General features: G+C 41.6%; 1 protein-coding gene across 6 annotated transcripts in view; it reads right to left on the reverse strand.

Annotated features, from left to right (window-relative positions):
• LOC311009243 (receptor-type tyrosine-protein phosphatase delta) overlaps positions 1-17,232 on the reverse strand; it is a 309,638-nt gene that overhangs the window by 121,326 nt on the left and 171,080 nt on the right. The gene's annotated exons all lie outside the window — the stretch shown is intronic.

Here is a 17,232-nt window from a genome sequence, read left to right on the forward strand (position 1 = left end):
TGTAAAAACCAACGTTTTTAGCTGATTTGTACATGTTGTGTAAATCCTGTTGGAAAAAGGCAAATGCTGTCGTGTCTAGGTTCAAAACGTCACCCAAAGGTGCTCAGTGAATTTCGCCGAGCTGTATTATCTAGCAAGGTACTCGACACCTGGTTTACTACAGCGGTCCCCAAACATTTTGAATGTGATTTAATTGCAATAAACTGATAAAAAAGGATGCTGAAATAACTACATCATGCTGCCAATTTGTAAAAAAAAAGTCTGAATTCATGCTTTGCCAGGTTTTTTTTTTTTTGGCAAGACAACAAGCAAACAACATTTAAAAGGCTTGTTTTATGAATGGTGCTGGGATCAGTAAGTGCTAGGCTAACAACGTTAACAGACTTCCTTTTCTGTGGAACTGTATCTGGAAAAAAAACCTTTTAATATTTCAACGAACGGAACTTAATACTTAAGGATAGGTCGTACCACAGTGTAAAATATTAGTCCTCCACTCAAAATATTGCTCAAGTAAAAGTGCAAAATCATCATCATCATAATTGTGTACTTAAAGAGCCAAAAGTAAAAGTATTCATATATACAGAATAATACATATTTTAAAATATAACATTATATTATACTGGTAGTTTAATTCATAATAATATATCATCATATCTTAGTTGATTATATTTAGTTTTAATAATCTGAATCTAAATGTAAAGTTATGTGAATGTAGTGCAGTAAAGTACAGTTATTATATATATTTTATATAGTAGTATAAACCAACTCAAAATGGAAATGGCAATAGAGTAAATGTACTTAGTTGTATTCCCCTACGGTTAACATAAATATAATAACATGATAACTATTTGTTCAACTGTAGTCAATAAATGTGAAAGCAGTGAAATATTCTGTTTCTAGTCAATAAAATAATGAACCAAACACTACAAATAATTGTTACGTCACAACTCATAATGAATCTGTAGAATAAAGGAGTGACTCACTGTCGCCTCTCAAGGACACAAGTGGCATTACAGGACAGGATGGCCCAGGGCTAGCTATAGCGTGCTCATTTCAGTAGATAGCTCTAAAACTGAATACATACACACATTTGACAAAACATCAACACCTATTTGTTGATAATGTTACTCCCCTTTTTTAAATGTCGCCAGATGTTACTCATTGCACCTGGACGCCGGCAAGAGATAAAGCCTGGCATCCATTTGTTGGCTTTGTGGTAGTAATGCCAGTGCAAACTCCATAAAAACGCCATCCTGTACAATACGGTCACTACAAACTCATCACTAAGAGCCACACTAGTGGTCCCAGTAGAGATATTATATTGATTTTGTTGTCAGACTGGGCTCGAGTGTGTGTGCATGCCTGTCATCTACCATTTTGTTTATTTTTTTATCAAAGGCATTGCTTCTCTATGTCGGAAATCAGCCTCCGCGCGCTGCATCGTGTACTCCAAGGTCAGCCCGTCAGAGCAGCCAAGCTGAGCAGTAACCTCCATAATCCATGTGTAATGATCACACATTTTCGTGTAATGATTCCAAGACGTGATTCATTCACATCCACGCCGCTGCAAAGACATAATGGCGCACGACAGTACATAAAGCGACAGTGTTGCTCCTGATAACGCAGTCAAGTGCTGGGTCCTCCCGTCGTACGGCTCCAGAAAAATAACAGCAATGGCCCGGGGAGACAGGTGACTATGACCAATTGTGTTTTGAGAAAAGTTGCTTTTGTGGGCAGCAACCCAAGCCTTCTGATGAACAACCTCGCCCCGCAGATACCAAACACCTAGCGTCCAACAATACTACTCTGGGAGATAGACTACTGCAGTCAGCAGATCTGTTTTCTTACCTGCACTCAGACATGCCATGTATCTGATGGAGGAACTGCGATGTTGATTCATACCTGCAAATTATACTGAGCTCCATTTTCTAAGGGCAGAATTTGTTACCGCCTCCACGTGTAGATTTATAAGCCAAAAGAAAGGTGTTGTTGTTTTTTTGTATGACAATAAACAATAGAGGAACTTCATGAAATTACTATCATGTGAACTATTGCTAGTAATAGCTAGTTGTGTCTATTGGCACGAATGTTCTGCACATCACAAATGTCTGATCATCTGATTTCAACAAATCAGCTGTTTGGAAAACATGTATCTGGAGTATAGATTGAAGGATGGGATGCTGTTCTGATTGGCTCCAGCATTGACAAACCTCTTCCTCTCTTTAATAACGATATAACAGTTACTTCAGCTGAGGCCGACTGACATTCACCTTCGATGCATGACTGGAGGGGGCGTCTTATTTTTTTCAAATCCCTCGCCTTTACTCATGAGCTTTGAATATAATTGGATGACAGTAGTTACTAGATTTATAATTCCACTCTGCATCTAACCTTGTGCTTTCATATTCTTGGCACCGGCGATAGCAGTAACACGGGCAAGCACTTGTTGATAAATGGGTGCAAGGGCAGGATTTATCAAGAGCCTGACTTCCTGGCCTATCATGGCTGAACTTTGTCACCAACAGGACACGGTAGTCCATAAAGCAAGTGTCCTTCAACAAGAAGGATCCAAGACAGAGAGAATCAGAGTGCCGGGCTGAGATGCAGCATTACCATGTGCTGCAAGTTTGCCTATTAATACTCTTGACAGTGGGAAGGCCATTTAACTCACTTGGCAAATGTTGTCTTTGCTGGACAGTGACAACACGTTACTATTAAGTGAGCAAACAGTGTTTGATACACTACCTCGGGGGCGTTAACATCTATTGCAGTGATTGACATTTACTATGCAAATCCAATGCAAATGTACCTAAGGATGCGAAAGGTTATACAGTATCAGTATGAATAACGTGAGCAAACTCGATTGCATGTGTTTGTCTGTGAAGCTGCCCACACAGTAGATCTATGGGGACTAATCTGATTTAAGAAAACAAATTAGATTTGAATATTTTCATTTATTTCAGAGTTCTGTTCAATTATCTTCCTCTTGTTTTTTTTTATTGTCTTCTTCTTACTGAGTAATGGTTACCTTACAGGCTGCCACATAATTATCTGAATGCCATGTTCTATAATGTGTTTATGTAGGTCTAGTATTCATCAGCAGCTCCATATCATCGTCACAGTGGATATTTAAACAATGTGCTATTAAGTATCAAAACTGAACTGAAATATTTGCCAACTCCAATAAATTGCCGTTCAGTTTTGTACAGAGGTTCATGTTCTCCAGAGGATGAACCCTAATTACCTTCATAATCCTCCTATTTTCCTTCTGGCACCACCAGCAGGTCAAAATGATGACCATGGTAAATATTATATATGCTGAACATCATGTTGATAATAATCAACAGGTTAGCATCACCGGTTAGCATTTAGCTCAAAGCACTGTTGTGCCAAAGTGCAGTATGCAGACTCTTACTCTTACTTATTTAAAAAATAGCTTTTTTTAACACAAACTCCATCCTTGACAGCCTCGTGTCATGGGTCAAGAGTTGGTGGAAAGCTTGCGCTTAAATGGTACATTTTCTCTCAGCACTGCAGCCTTTTGAACTATGAAAGTAACCGTATAAAGCAAATCGATTTATAGATTTGGAAGGATCCCATGTTACTTTTCTATTTAGAGTTAAACTGACACGTTGAGAAACAGCGGGGCAACGCGGGTAGAAAACCAATCAAGTTGTTCTTTTAAGTTGCAAGGAAAGTGGTCTGCTTGGCGAGAAACAATTTTAAAGTGATGCTTGTCAGGTGAATTGACACTGAGAGCTGGGGTCAGACTGGATTCTGTTGCTCAACAGGCTGCGGTCAGTTCCATTGTAACTCAATCCAATCACTGCCATACCAGTTTAACACTTAAGGGAGAGCTGAAAGTTATTTTAGAAGGATTGCATGTCTAAATAAGTTGCATGTACTTGTGATCATGCAGTATCTATTATGTAAGTATACATACACAACTGTCAATTCCACATTCAATCAGACAGACAGACGTGAAAATAGAATAATGTTCAATGTCAATCTCCCTATAACGTGAGGTTGCCTTTTCACCCTCGACAATCGAATTACAAATGAATGTCAGTCAAGTAATTGCTCCGGTTTCTGCAACCCAACGACAACACCATGTATATTACTGTGGAGAAGAGAGACAACTCGTCTGAATCAGGAAAGAAAACGGGCTGCTGTCTTCAGCTCCTCACGCCCCGGAGTTGATACATTTATAGTCCCCACCTCCCCCGCAACCCTGATCAAGTAAACCAGTCATCGTAAAATTAATTTCCCCATCAAGCGAGACTCACGCTCTTTGGGATAACAATCTATTTTAAGCGGATAAATCTAATCCAAAGTGTTGAGATTGACTTGTTTATAGCCGCTGCCCAAGCAGTCAAGAGAGGGAGAGAGGAGTGGTGGCGGCGGCGGCGGCGGGGGGGCTAAAAGCGACAAATGCCAAGGTGATATTACACACATCTCCGGGGCAGGAAAAATGTAAACCAACACCCAACTGTAGTCCTTGGCCGAGACATCTAATCCTTCTCTCCTTCTTAGAATCTGTCAGACATGATGAATGGCCAAGCATACAGCCATGCTTTCATGAGCATTGATAGCCATTATTATGTACATGATGGGGAAGAAGTGGCTCATTTATTGGTCCGATGTCAGACAGCTATATCCACAGCCTTGCACAATCAGTAAGAGCATCTATATAATTCACTTAGTGACCTACATAGCTCGGACACATTGACAGCCATATAACACATCCCCCAGGACAAAACCCCTTCGCCTCCAAAAGACAGATTATCATACGAATACTATGTATGGTTCCAAATTGATTAGAGTTATCTGGTTCGAAGATGGTTATGTATTGATGAAAAGTGGAACACATTAGGATAAAAACAGGTATGACTGTAGAGTTTTAGTGTCATAATGAGAGTACCCTAAAACCTCTGAAAACTTAAATTATTAAGTATTTCTCTCGCATTTCTTGTCACATTAAATATGCATGACTACAAGCAACAGTCAAAGTAAGAAATTGGGGGAAAACATCTTTTGTCGTTATTTATTGATTTTTTTCTTTTACAACTCTGCTAATCTGCTTCATCAGGACTCGGCGGTTGTAGTTTGATGTGATTTGATTGACAAGCGCGGGCGACATGAATGAGCAACCCTGCAAATATCATCCCATTTTGATTTGAGTTTTGCTCACTTTTAATACCCGCGCATCAAAATGCGACATCAACATTTAATGTGGAAAAAAAAAAAATTGCTCGACATTTGTCAGAAAACACCCAAAGGGGGGGGGAAAAAAAGCTGATTGAGATGGAGCATTGTGGTAACGCATTAGCTCTTACTAGCGGGTGCTGCCAACAGTTTTACGTTAGATATTAACTATATTTGGAGCAGCTGACTGCAGCCCGGTGTCACAATACCTTCAGAGCTGACTGCACGTAGTCTTAAATTGTGGTGATGCTGACGACATGTTTAGTGCAGTGTGACATTGCCTCGGATCGGAGGTGCTGACGGCAGGCTTATCTTACATGTTTGATCAGCTTTGATTAGCTTTCACGTAGCTTTTGTACCAAGTACCCATGATGGCACCAGTGTAGGCCACAGTAGTGAGACCACTGAAGCAGACCTGACTACAGATTGTCCTGTATGGAGGCAGAGCGTATCTCTGTATATTCTCCTTAGCTCAGTGTGCAACAATGCATAATATATTGTCCGCCACAGACAGGGTTACAAGCATATTGTCGATGAAAACACACTGCACTCCTAAAGAGAGCAACTTGAACTCTTGCCGGAACCGCTCCGCCTGTTACGGGGCAGGCCGTGATGAGAGGCGTGCGCTTACTCATCTGTTCTGGAACTGCTGAGTCATGAGTAGTCAATATCACCTTATTATGATGTCAAGCGAAATCCGATTTCGCGCTGAGGCTTGTGGATGGGACCTCGGTTTGATTTAGTTTAGTGTTGGCATGGGGTGCAATGAGCTGAAAAGCAATTAGGTCCATTAAGAGATCAACTGGGATGGTGTGAGCAGCCGGGGTGTGTGCAGCAACCTACGCAGAGAGTCGATGAGAGATGGAGGTGGTGAGGGCGTAGGGGTTCGGACAGGTTGAGTCAACTCCTGCCTGACAGAGTCCCTCTGTGGGACTCGGCTCAGGACACCTGTCCGATGAAATCCAGCAAATTTGAATGTGAATGCGTGCGTAGTGTTTGCATGGACATGCAAATGTGTGTTGGCCCTTTGCTTGATGTAATACGTGCCTAACAAGTTGTCATCTATGCTGTGACTATAAGACGGAGTTGGAGGACGATCCCAACCACACCGGCACTTCGCTTTTGATCGGCGACCTGCATGAAGTCACATCTGCATGTGTGGAGGGTGTTTCCTATTAAGGAGGAGAGTACACATAAGCAGATAAATTGGAAGAAGCACTCGCACACTCTACTCCATCCGTCACCATGGATACTGATGGATACATTAACCGCTGTGCTTTTCAGTTAGTTTTGTGCAGTCTCCTTGCAAATGCAAAACATCCCAAAATCATGAAAGATGTGGTCTGTGTGCTCTATGTATGCACATATTAGAAGCTATTAGTTAAAATGTGCAGTTTATCAATCAGTTAAATCAATTAACGTGAATTTCAATAAGACTAATTGCTTGGTAAAATCCATTTTAATGGCATAAGTTATTGCATATTCCTGCTTTGTATGGTTTAATTTAATCATTTTCATCAAGTTACCTCACCTTGTGATTGGTGTATTCTCTATGTTTTGAATTAATTATTCACTGATAAGTGAAAGAAACATCATTTGATGATTAAAAAAAAACAGTTGTTGGTCACAATCCCTATTTAGCAAATGGGATCAATTCAGTTTACTGGTATGTTTATTGGTCGTGGACTTTGCTAAGGTATCAATGGAGCATAATCTTATATGGTTTTATACTCGCCTTTCGAAAGGTTGTTTATATGGCAACCCTCCACAGGAAAGGACAGAGTGTAGGTAAACAAGGATACAAATTGCTAAGTACTAACATCATGATGTGGCACTGTTTTTTCTGTTTTTACAGATGTCATTTTCCCTTTGCCCATTGTTTAATTTCTACATTTTGCTTGAATTCACACGTCTGAACAAAAATCATCCACTCTTGCTGTTTCTTTGTGTTGATCTTTTCCCATCTCCATCCACTCCCCTCCAGTGTCCTTTCATTTATTTAAATATTCCCACTCTAAAAGCCTTTTACTTTCTCCCGCCGTCACTGTATCCCTGTTATTTGCCCGTTCTCTACCCTCTCTACATCTGCTCTTTCTGCTCTCAACCTCCCTGACTTTCCTTCCCCAAACTAATAGTGACACATACCTCATCTATGTCTTTTTCTGCCACTCCCTCTCTCTCCATCCCTTTATTTCTCTCTTTTTTCTGTCAGCGTGTGTGGGCTGGTATCGAGTATTTATGAGAAAACCTTTCACCATAGCCAATTGATCACGTCCATTGTTTGCACCGGGTCCTCCATTTTACAGTTCAGTGTTCATGAAAAGAAGTTTTTTTTTCAACTCTCACTATCTGTCAACCCCTCCAGCCCAAAATATATTTTCACTCTCTCTCTCTTTGGTCAGTGATCCCCCGCTGACGTTTTCACAAGCGTACCTTCATCAATTTCACACCTCCGATGCCCTCCTATGCCAGGGAGGAAGGTAGGAGGGGGAGGTAAATTGTTGGGTGAGTGCTGACAAAGCTTGCTTGAATTCAAAGTCACGGAGTGACAAAGTTCTCCAAGTGTAGGACATATAGGATATATGTTTCATCAAAGCCCACCACATAAACATGCACATGTCCAGTAGAGTCTACGACGAGCGCTTTTTCATGAGGTCGACCACACAGTGTACAGTGCAAGCGTCTGCATCCCAGCTTACCACTTGCTGCCCCCGGTGGTTTGCATCCGTATCATCAATTCCATCCAAAGATGAGTCATGCAACGTATGCTATAAATTCAATAACGCAATAAAAGGTGTGATAGAAAACGCCACCCTAGGAGGTAAACATCCTCTGTGCTTGCTTCCTGGCTTTAGTCTTGGGAAATTATGGCATTCTATCATCAGCCAACTGGTGCATTTATGAGCTGCTAAAGTAATTGGGGCGGCAGCGGCGAGATCTCAGCTGAGGCAAAGGTAGCGCATTCACCTCGACGGAGCCTTAAGCGAAACGTACCGATGAAATAGCAGCAAGGAGATGGAGGAGGAGGCGAGTGGAGCAGAAGAGAGAAGCAAGGAGCCTCATTCACTGGCTCAGGGGTTTATGGGATTGCTTCCAGCTGTCACTCTGTGTAGTGAATCCGCCGCACCGTAATATCTTAATTGTTTCAAATTAAATGCTCGTAAAATGGCAAAGGAAATTAGCTTTTCTCTCTGGCTAATCCAAAGCAGCCCCTTGACTTACATCTGGGCCCGCTTTAAGTGAGAGGGGGTTTAAAAGGTGGAATGGCTCCCACATGAGATGGATATGGATAGGCTGGTGTGGAATTAGTCTTTACAGGTTGTGAACTACGAACCAATTACTGCATATGTGTGAATCTTTTGCTCTTTTCCGATCATTTCTTTTTCTCATTGTCATTTTCCCCCTGTCTCTATAGCTTCGTCTGCCTGTCCCTCTATTCATTCATGTGTGTGCACATGAGTCTGTGTGTAGTAATGTATGTTTATGTGGGGGCTTATCATAATAAACAGTCTAAATATCCTGTAGGGAATAACACATTTAGTCCCCCCCATCTCCCTTCGGCACTGCTGAGACTCACATTCAAATCATTCAAGCAACTAAAGGTCCTGAATGACATCAGCCTCGCCGTCAACCATTCACACATGTATGCCTGCATGCATAAACATAAACTGCACACACGCATGTGTGCTGCAAACAAAGACACACATAACGCCCTCCCCCACCTCACTCACCAAGAATATTCTGTGATCTGTACTTATCGTGCTTCCTATACAAGCAAATTGCACGCTAAACACGCATTCCGTGAACACAGTTTGACATGTTTCAGGGCTTTTTGGAGCACAATTCTCCTTTTTCAATGGATATCAGAATGTCCCATTAGCCCCCGTTAACTTGACATCTTCCCTTTTGGTTCTTATACAAATTCCAGCTTGAAATGAAGCTTCTAACGGGCAAATCCAACAGACAATTATATGCCATTACATCTGCAAAGTGGTTTTGCGGTGGGGGCCGTAGGTGGTGGTGACGGGTAGGGGCAGTGAAGTCGATTATCATAAAATGAAATGCCAACCGAGAAGTCCTGACACCTCTCCACTTGGAACCAGACACTGATTGAAAAAAGAAAAGGAAAAAAAAAAAAAGAAAAGAAAAGAAAAAAAAAAAAGCCTAAGCTTCATTATTGCCTCACAATGCAGGGAGCAGCTTTCGACTCAGCAGATGGTGATGCACAAATGCCGTGGTGAAAGTTAAACTGACAAGTGCTTGAAAAGTTGCTGATACTGCCGCCGTCAATACTGCCATCTGCAGTTAGTAACATCCCGAGCAAAGAAATGGCTAAGTTTGACAAGTGTTGAAGTATATTGGTTCTTTGTGAACGTGTCACTCAATGAGGTCCAGACTGCAAGTGGTAGTAGTGTGGTATTTATAATAATAATACAATACAAATCATTTTAATAATAATTTGCCTCACATCCATCAGCATTTGTTAATAGGCAAGTTTGGAAAGAGTTTTACAAACGGGTCAAATACAATCAGAAATTAGGATTAAAATGTTTAGATTTTTAAAAAAAGGATATAATTTGAACATTTGTGATTTTTTTCTGCAGATAAAGATCATAGCATCAAAAGCATTCAACACTTTTTTCTCTTGATTTCTCTTAGCTCATTGTTTTAATTATATGCCCTGCAAACTTCACTAGCCTCAATTTAGCACTGAGTAGATGAAGAAATCTATCAAGCTACAGTATTTCAGGAGTTGGAGGGGACCAAAACGGAGCTAATAGGGGAGTAATATTCCATTTCTACCTTGTATAATAAGGGTAATTTGTCTCTGTGTCTGCTGGTTGCTATGTAGGCAACTGTTTTCTAGGACATTCACAATTACAAGTTTGTTGGTATCAATGTGTCAGATGTTGTGTTTTCAGCTGCCCCCTAGAGGCCAGAAAAATCAGTAATTATTGCAGCTCTAAGTAACATGAATCTGACCTTGGCAATCAGATAATCGAATCAATTGGAGAAAACATGCCTGAATATAAAAGAGGACAATCATGGCATGAAAACATCCCTTTTCACAGTGTTTTGACTTAAAAAATAAAAGCCCAGGTGTTCCAAATAACATTAATGGCGACCCTGTTCTATTCCAGTGACCCAGTAAGCCATGCCAGCCAGACAGTGAGCCAGCATGCACATTACCAAAAGCGTGGAACTGAATTGTATTATTTACAGCTGTGTTTTTACTGCGACCTGTTGGAATGAGCGTCTATGTCTATGAGGATGGACAAAATATGGTGACGTTATGTTTCAGGATTTTGTACGGACAAAACGCGTATCCCGCAATCCTTCACTGCATCCATCTTTGTATTTCCTCTGCTCTGCCATTAAGGTCCATCTTCCACTTCTCAACACCTATTTTTCTCGCCTATGCGCTGCGTTGTTTTTAATGCACCGCAGAGTGTTCTCCATCCTCTCCTCCATCCTCTCCTCCGGCGCTTCACATCCCATCTCTCCCCTCTAATCTCTACTCCTGGTCCCTTCATTTCTATCTCTCGCCGCTCCTCCCCTTCCCTCTCTCCCCCTCCTCGTTCTCGTTTTTCAAGCATCCTCGTTCCCTTCTCTCTCCTCAATGTGTCTCTCATGGCCTCCACTCCTCCCATCCATTTGGCTTAGTTTAGTTTTTATTTATTTATTTGTTCTTCCCCTTCACACTACACAACGTCTCCTCCTCTTCTCTGCTCTCTTGTGTGATGTACCCTTCCTCTTACGTTTTGTGTCTCCCTTTAACATTGTTATTACCTTTTTTCTGTCCTGTCTATCTGATTATCTTGTTCGGACTCTCTTGACCCAATCCCTTTCCGTCTTTCCATCCAACATCTCCTTTGCGTCACTTTCCCTTTTGTGTTTGCACTACTTAACCAGCCTTTGTTTCTCTTCTTTCTCCTTCCCTCCCCTTTAACCTATCCTCCATTAGTTTTCCCTATGCTCTTCTACCAAAATATGCCTTATTATAGTCAGTCTCACACTCTCCCTCACTCTCTCCTCTCCCTCTCTCTGCCATGTTTGTGGCCTTTCGCTCTGTGCACATCTAATGGCTGGGGTGTAATCCACTGGCTAATCTGCTGACAGCCTGTGTGACAAGGCATTAGCTTTGTGTCACTGCCTACCATGCTGCTTCTCAGCGTGTGTGTGTGAGAGAGCGAGAGAGTTTGGGGAAAAATAAAAAAAAGAAAGGGTGAGAGTCTATGAATGTGAGCGTGTCCACACGCAAACGCAATATCTTTGTAAAACTTTGCCCATGGTGTAAGCAATGGCGTATTTATGTGTGTTGCTCCAACTGGATGCCCAAGTGTAAAATTGACACTGTAGCTCCTCAGGTTTTTTTTTTATGACCTTTCCATTGTTTCCACGATTTATGTCCACTGCTGCACTTTTTCTTTCTCTATGGGTGATAGCAGTTTTAATAAGATGCCGGGTCAGAGTGCCAGTGGATGCTGGGAGACGGGCCAAAGGTGCCTTCTCAGGGTGTCCCTCTGCTCTGTCAGGCAGCCATGATTTGAAACATAAATTGGATATTGTATTATTTCTGTATGACTAAGGACATAATTGTAAATGTTTAGCATTTAATAATAACTTAAACTATTGATTGTTAATTAATCTATACCTAAAATACAATAATTCCACCTCTAGTTCCATTAGTTATGTTTCGTGGCTTTGTATATCCTTCACAAAATCCTCATCTGGATCGCTAGCGCTGGCACTTCACCAGCTTTTCTTAGCTTCTGTCCCTTTCTGTAGAGTCCCCCTCCCCTGTCTCCACCTGAGTGATCCTGTTATCACAGCTGACCCGTCGCTAGATCTGTCAACAGCCAAAGAGATTACACCGAAGGCTGTGGAACACATAGGGCTTCCCGTTTGCTGGGTGGGGGGACTTGATCCCCCCCCCCAAATGCTGATAAACTGGCTGAGGGATTCAAGGAGGTCCCATGGGGAATTGGTTAGGGTGAGGTGTTTGTGGGGGGGATGCCTTAGTCGCTTTAAGTCTACTTCTAATCACTGGGCTTTTCAGAGGGGATAAGGGAAAGGAGAATGGCTGCTTGGTTTGGAATGGAATTAGGCTCTGTTGGAGCTGGGGATGAGGATGTTTGGGCTTTTATTTGATCGCCTCGTTTGCTTGAGAGCTTTTGAGTAGCATGTTTGATCGAATCTACACCACCCATGGAACATGCTACACAGCTCTGGTGAAATTCAATGGTAATGGATCTACACCAGGTCAGCTCGAGCAGCTTGTAGATTCATTGCTTTTCAAAACTCATCCTCAAATCTCCATCAACAACATGCTTCATGCACGGTGTAACCTTGTTTTTCAGAGCTGCTCATAATTCATATTATATTAGGTGTATTGGCATGGCTCTGGCGGTTGCCTTCTGAACAGAACATTTTCCAGCTAATGAATCATAATCCCAGGGGAACTGTGATTCATTTCATTCATGCTAATTTCTGGGTATTCCTTGATCCGTCCCTCAAAAACTCTCCTTTTTTTTTGACTGTTGCCGCACGGGGGATACTTCTGCCATTCAAGTGAGAACAGAGCACAATTATCATTGATTCATGCACCATAAAAGCAAAGCAGAGTGAGACAGACTCTTATGAAACGTGGCTTGCCAAAGTACTGTCAGAGGCGGAGGTTTGATGGCTCACTCGTCCGTGGCCTCCGCATCATGTTGTCTTCACCAGCTGTTGTTTGACAGAAAGGGATTCTTCCCGCAGTGTGCAAAGACACAGCTATCAACTTAAGAGGCTTGACAGCAACGCACCATGGGGCCGTTTTTCTCCTGTATTATATTAGGTGCCAGCGGTGGAACAACTGCAAATGTTGTAACACAAAACAACAGCAACAAATTATAAAGAGAACATTTCTGAAAGCGGAGTGGAGCCCTGGTGGTCTTTTCTTCTCTCCATGCAATAGTGTAGTATTTATTCACGATTTGGGATTAATATTGTAAAACGTAGTTCTGCTGCCATATATATGTGAAATACCATAAAAAAACATAACGATTTTCTTCAGTGTTTTACGGTGGTTTTTGTGTCATAATATCGTGATTGCATTGGAACCAAGACCAGGAGAAGTGCCCCGACCAATACAGTCCTCGCAAGCAGTGAAAGAAACTGCCTTTTATTGATCTGCCCTAATTACAGGAGTCAATAAAATTTATGGCTTTCAGGCTCGCCAGAAGCCACTTATATGGCATACTGAGTTGAGCAATCACCCCTAATGGTGAGTGATCAAATGATATACTGTTCTGACAAACAAAAACAGTACAGAACAAACACGGGGAGGGTATAAAACCCAGTCTGGAGCCAAACAAGGCTGTCAGGGCTGAGCAGTTGCTGTTTTTATACTCCGTGTCTGAACAATTGATAGCGGATCATAAAATAAACCACTACCTGCTACTTTCTGAGGCTTCCCAAAAAATCAACACAATCCTGTAAATATGAAAATAACTGCAATGCTTACAAGAACCCCCCCTCCACCCTCCAAGGATCATCTTTACCGTGTCAGCAAAAGGCACAAAAAATACTTTCTCCACCAGCATCACTACAAATCAGCATACTTGAAACGCAATTTTGGTGAATGCAGTCAAACCCACCACTTGTGTGGACAATACCAATCGTACAATACATTGGACTCTGCTTGCCTTGTTGCCGATTGCGAGAGCAAGGCCGCGCGCCCCACACTTAGTAGATCATCGTAATTAAAACATAAATTGGAGGTATTGAGCCGCATGTGGTCGCCGACGCAGGCTCTAGGGAAGTATTGATTCATGCATGCACTTGGAAACAATTGCTTTGATTTGAATGGAGCAAAAAATCTTAAGCCTTGTGAATAAAATCAATATGAAACAAGCTGTCTCGGCTCTACAAATAGTAGACAGTGAATTCCAATTGGGCTCACGGGAGAAATGCAAGCTTTACATCGAATACAGGATAAGATACAGTACATTTAAGATATGTGTCTGAAGAGAAATCTCTTATTTGATGAGTATTGATTGATTTTTATGGCCCAGTGACGTATTGAAATACGGTCTTTCAATCAAACTCGCTGACAACTAAAACAAAAGAAGAAACATGTCACATGTTATTGTTTGTTCACAAATTTGTGGAGAATCAGTGAAAAGGAAAATAGATTTTAGAGAACATATTTACTGCCATTTCCCAAATATTGAATCTAAAACGTCCTTGTCCATTAGAAAAAGCTTCATTTTTATTTGTATTTTTTTGGCATAAAAACCGCTAGGCAGCGTGGAGGTCGATCTGAGCCATGTTTGTTAGTTTGAAAGCAGTTTACCCTGAACATTATCCTACTTAAGATAGTCAGGAACAATAAAGCTGTGTACCACTAGTGGACTTTGATGTGTACCTGAAGTCTAGAGTAATAACAGCACAACCCTGATGCAATCTTTATGACATAGCATTTATGTTCACACTGAACAGTTACACATATTATTCAGATAAAAAGGAACGCAGATGCAGGTACTATAAACTCTGATTTGATAATATATTTTACACACCTGTAACCATTTAGGAAATGACATGCCTAGCTTAGGAAATTGTGTTTTCTATTAGGTTTGCATAGATTTTTTTTCTAAATCAGATAGATAAATTACACACATTATGTCAAAAGTGCGAGGCCAACAGTATAGCATCATGTAGAAAAAAAAAGAAAAGCAGGATTTATACATTGTCAACTAAAAATTGTGTGTGCAGTTATCGTTTATTAAACCAATTACTCCAGATACGTCGTCGTGGATAGAAATGTAAAAAATCAGGTGATTTCCTGACTTAAATACAAGTTCATGCTTCACTTCCAACACCCCCTCTTCTTTGTAAAGCTAATATAGCGTGATGAAAGAACAGAAGCACAAGGGTTGCAGAGGTGCCATGTGCTATGGCTGAAGGAATAGTCCCTAAAATGGCTCTGGGCACACACCTGAACCCCGTGCTCTACATTCATGAAGTTACATCTTGAAACGAGTTGTGGATTTAAAGCAACGAGGCCGTACTAACGACACAGACTCTAAACTAGAAATACCAACAGTATAATGGGCATGGAATTGAATTATGCTTGCGCAATTCCTGATTTCTGGGACTGTTTCTTGGCCTAATCATAATGTGGACGATGCAGCCACCTTCATATTGGAAAAAGAGAGGGGTCAGGAGGGAATGGGGGAAAAAGTAAAGGAGGACAGAGAGAGAAGGGCTGTTGCAGATGAGCGCAGGCTTGAAAACAGCTATGGCAGGCTGGAGGAAGAGTGGACTGGATGTATGGGGGAAATTGGATAGGGAAACAACAGAGAGAGGGGAGAGGCAGTCAAGATGCGATAGCAAAGGTAGAGTGGCAGCAGAATGAGCGAGGGGGGGAAAGGAGGGAGATGAAGGAGAGAGGGAGAATTGGAGAAAGGCAGGGAGAGGTGGTGGAGGAAGAGTTTTCCTATAGCCATATACTGTATCCTCAAAGCGGCTTTCATCCACTCTCACATCCAGCCTGGGTGGAGAAACCCCTCCGCAAACTCCACGCAAACACACACACACTCGGACACACACTCGTCATGCCAGAAAGCGCCCTTTGACAGTAATCACCAGTCTACCTTTTGGCATCATACAAAAACCTTTTTATTTTTGTATGAATGTGTTGCTACAGGGAACTGCTTAAAAAGGAAGACCGAAAGCCAAATAAAAAAAAAAAGGGTTTCCTCCAACCATAGCCAAAATGAACCCCCCCGTGAGCCAGCAGGAATATTGAAGCCTTTCTAGCTCGCGAGACGAAGCCAAAATGGAACGATTTGTTTTGCTTTTGTTCAACAGGAAATCAAAGGGGCACCCGCACAGGTATCTTCGTCCGGACGGAGGGAGACAAACCTGAGCCTGTCAGCACAAACATGAAATATCCCTCCTGTTACCATAACAGCATGTTATAGGGTCAAATGAATGACTGCATACATGCATTAAGTATGCACACGCGCCGTAACGCCTGAGCAAAGCGACACACTTGCATACACACAGCCTGAATGAATGCTCGGAGCAGATAGCAGACAAAGGAATTAAAGCGGGGCTGACTAACAGAGTATGACATGTCCAAGGCCTATCACTAATTATGCCCCCACTGCTACAAACTGTTCCCTTACTATGATCCACTGAAATAGCAGACAGGGGAAAACGCCGCAGCAATTACTGCTGAAACCACCCCATAAATGGAGTGCGTGTTAGTCATAAGACGGTGTCAGGATGTGGGAGAAATTCTTTATTAATAAAGACACTGCACTTTTTAGTCGGTTATAAAATGGTTCTATGACAATGCTTTAGTTTAAGAGGCGGATGGCTTCGAAATCATTTGGAAACTTAAAGATTCACATTAAAATTGATGGCATTATTTCAGTCTCACCATGTTTGTGAATGTGCATGAACTGAGTGCACCTTAAATAGGCTTTAATGACAAAAAAGAACAGGAATAGGTAACATTTTTGAAAGGAAAGCCTGGAAGTTAATTAGTGAATGGAAGAAGATTTAATGTAAATACCAATTAAGACAGAAGTCCTTCTTTCAAACTGCATTATGTAAACTGGAGTGGTTCTACGTTTGTTTGTTTGAACTGTGATCAGGTTCAATGTGTGTTTTTTTTTTGTGGACACAGCAATTTCTTGCAGGGTATTTATTGTCATGTTGCATTTAACTGCCTTGGCAAGTTCACCAGTGGCTATCAACAGCACTAAATGTCAAAAATAAATGATTTATTAACACATTATTAATTATTTCTCCATTTATATCACTGTCGCTGAACTCAGAATACATCGTGCTCTCAGTGTTTTGTGGCTCTCTCATCATCATTTATCATCAAAATTGACCAATCCCATGCAATCTCATATGGAGCCAGCATGGTATCTCAATTAGGACATATTGGGCACTACTTTTCCATAATGTGCCTATTGAGTCTTGAGTCAGGATGACACACCCAACACAACCACGCAGACTATGCAC

Source organism: Eutrigla gurnardus (assembly GCF_963514095.1).
Source record: "Eutrigla gurnardus genome assembly, chromosome: 23".
In the NCBI taxonomy this organism is placed as follows: domain Eukaryota; kingdom Metazoa; phylum Chordata; class Actinopteri; order Perciformes; family Triglidae; genus Eutrigla; species Eutrigla gurnardus.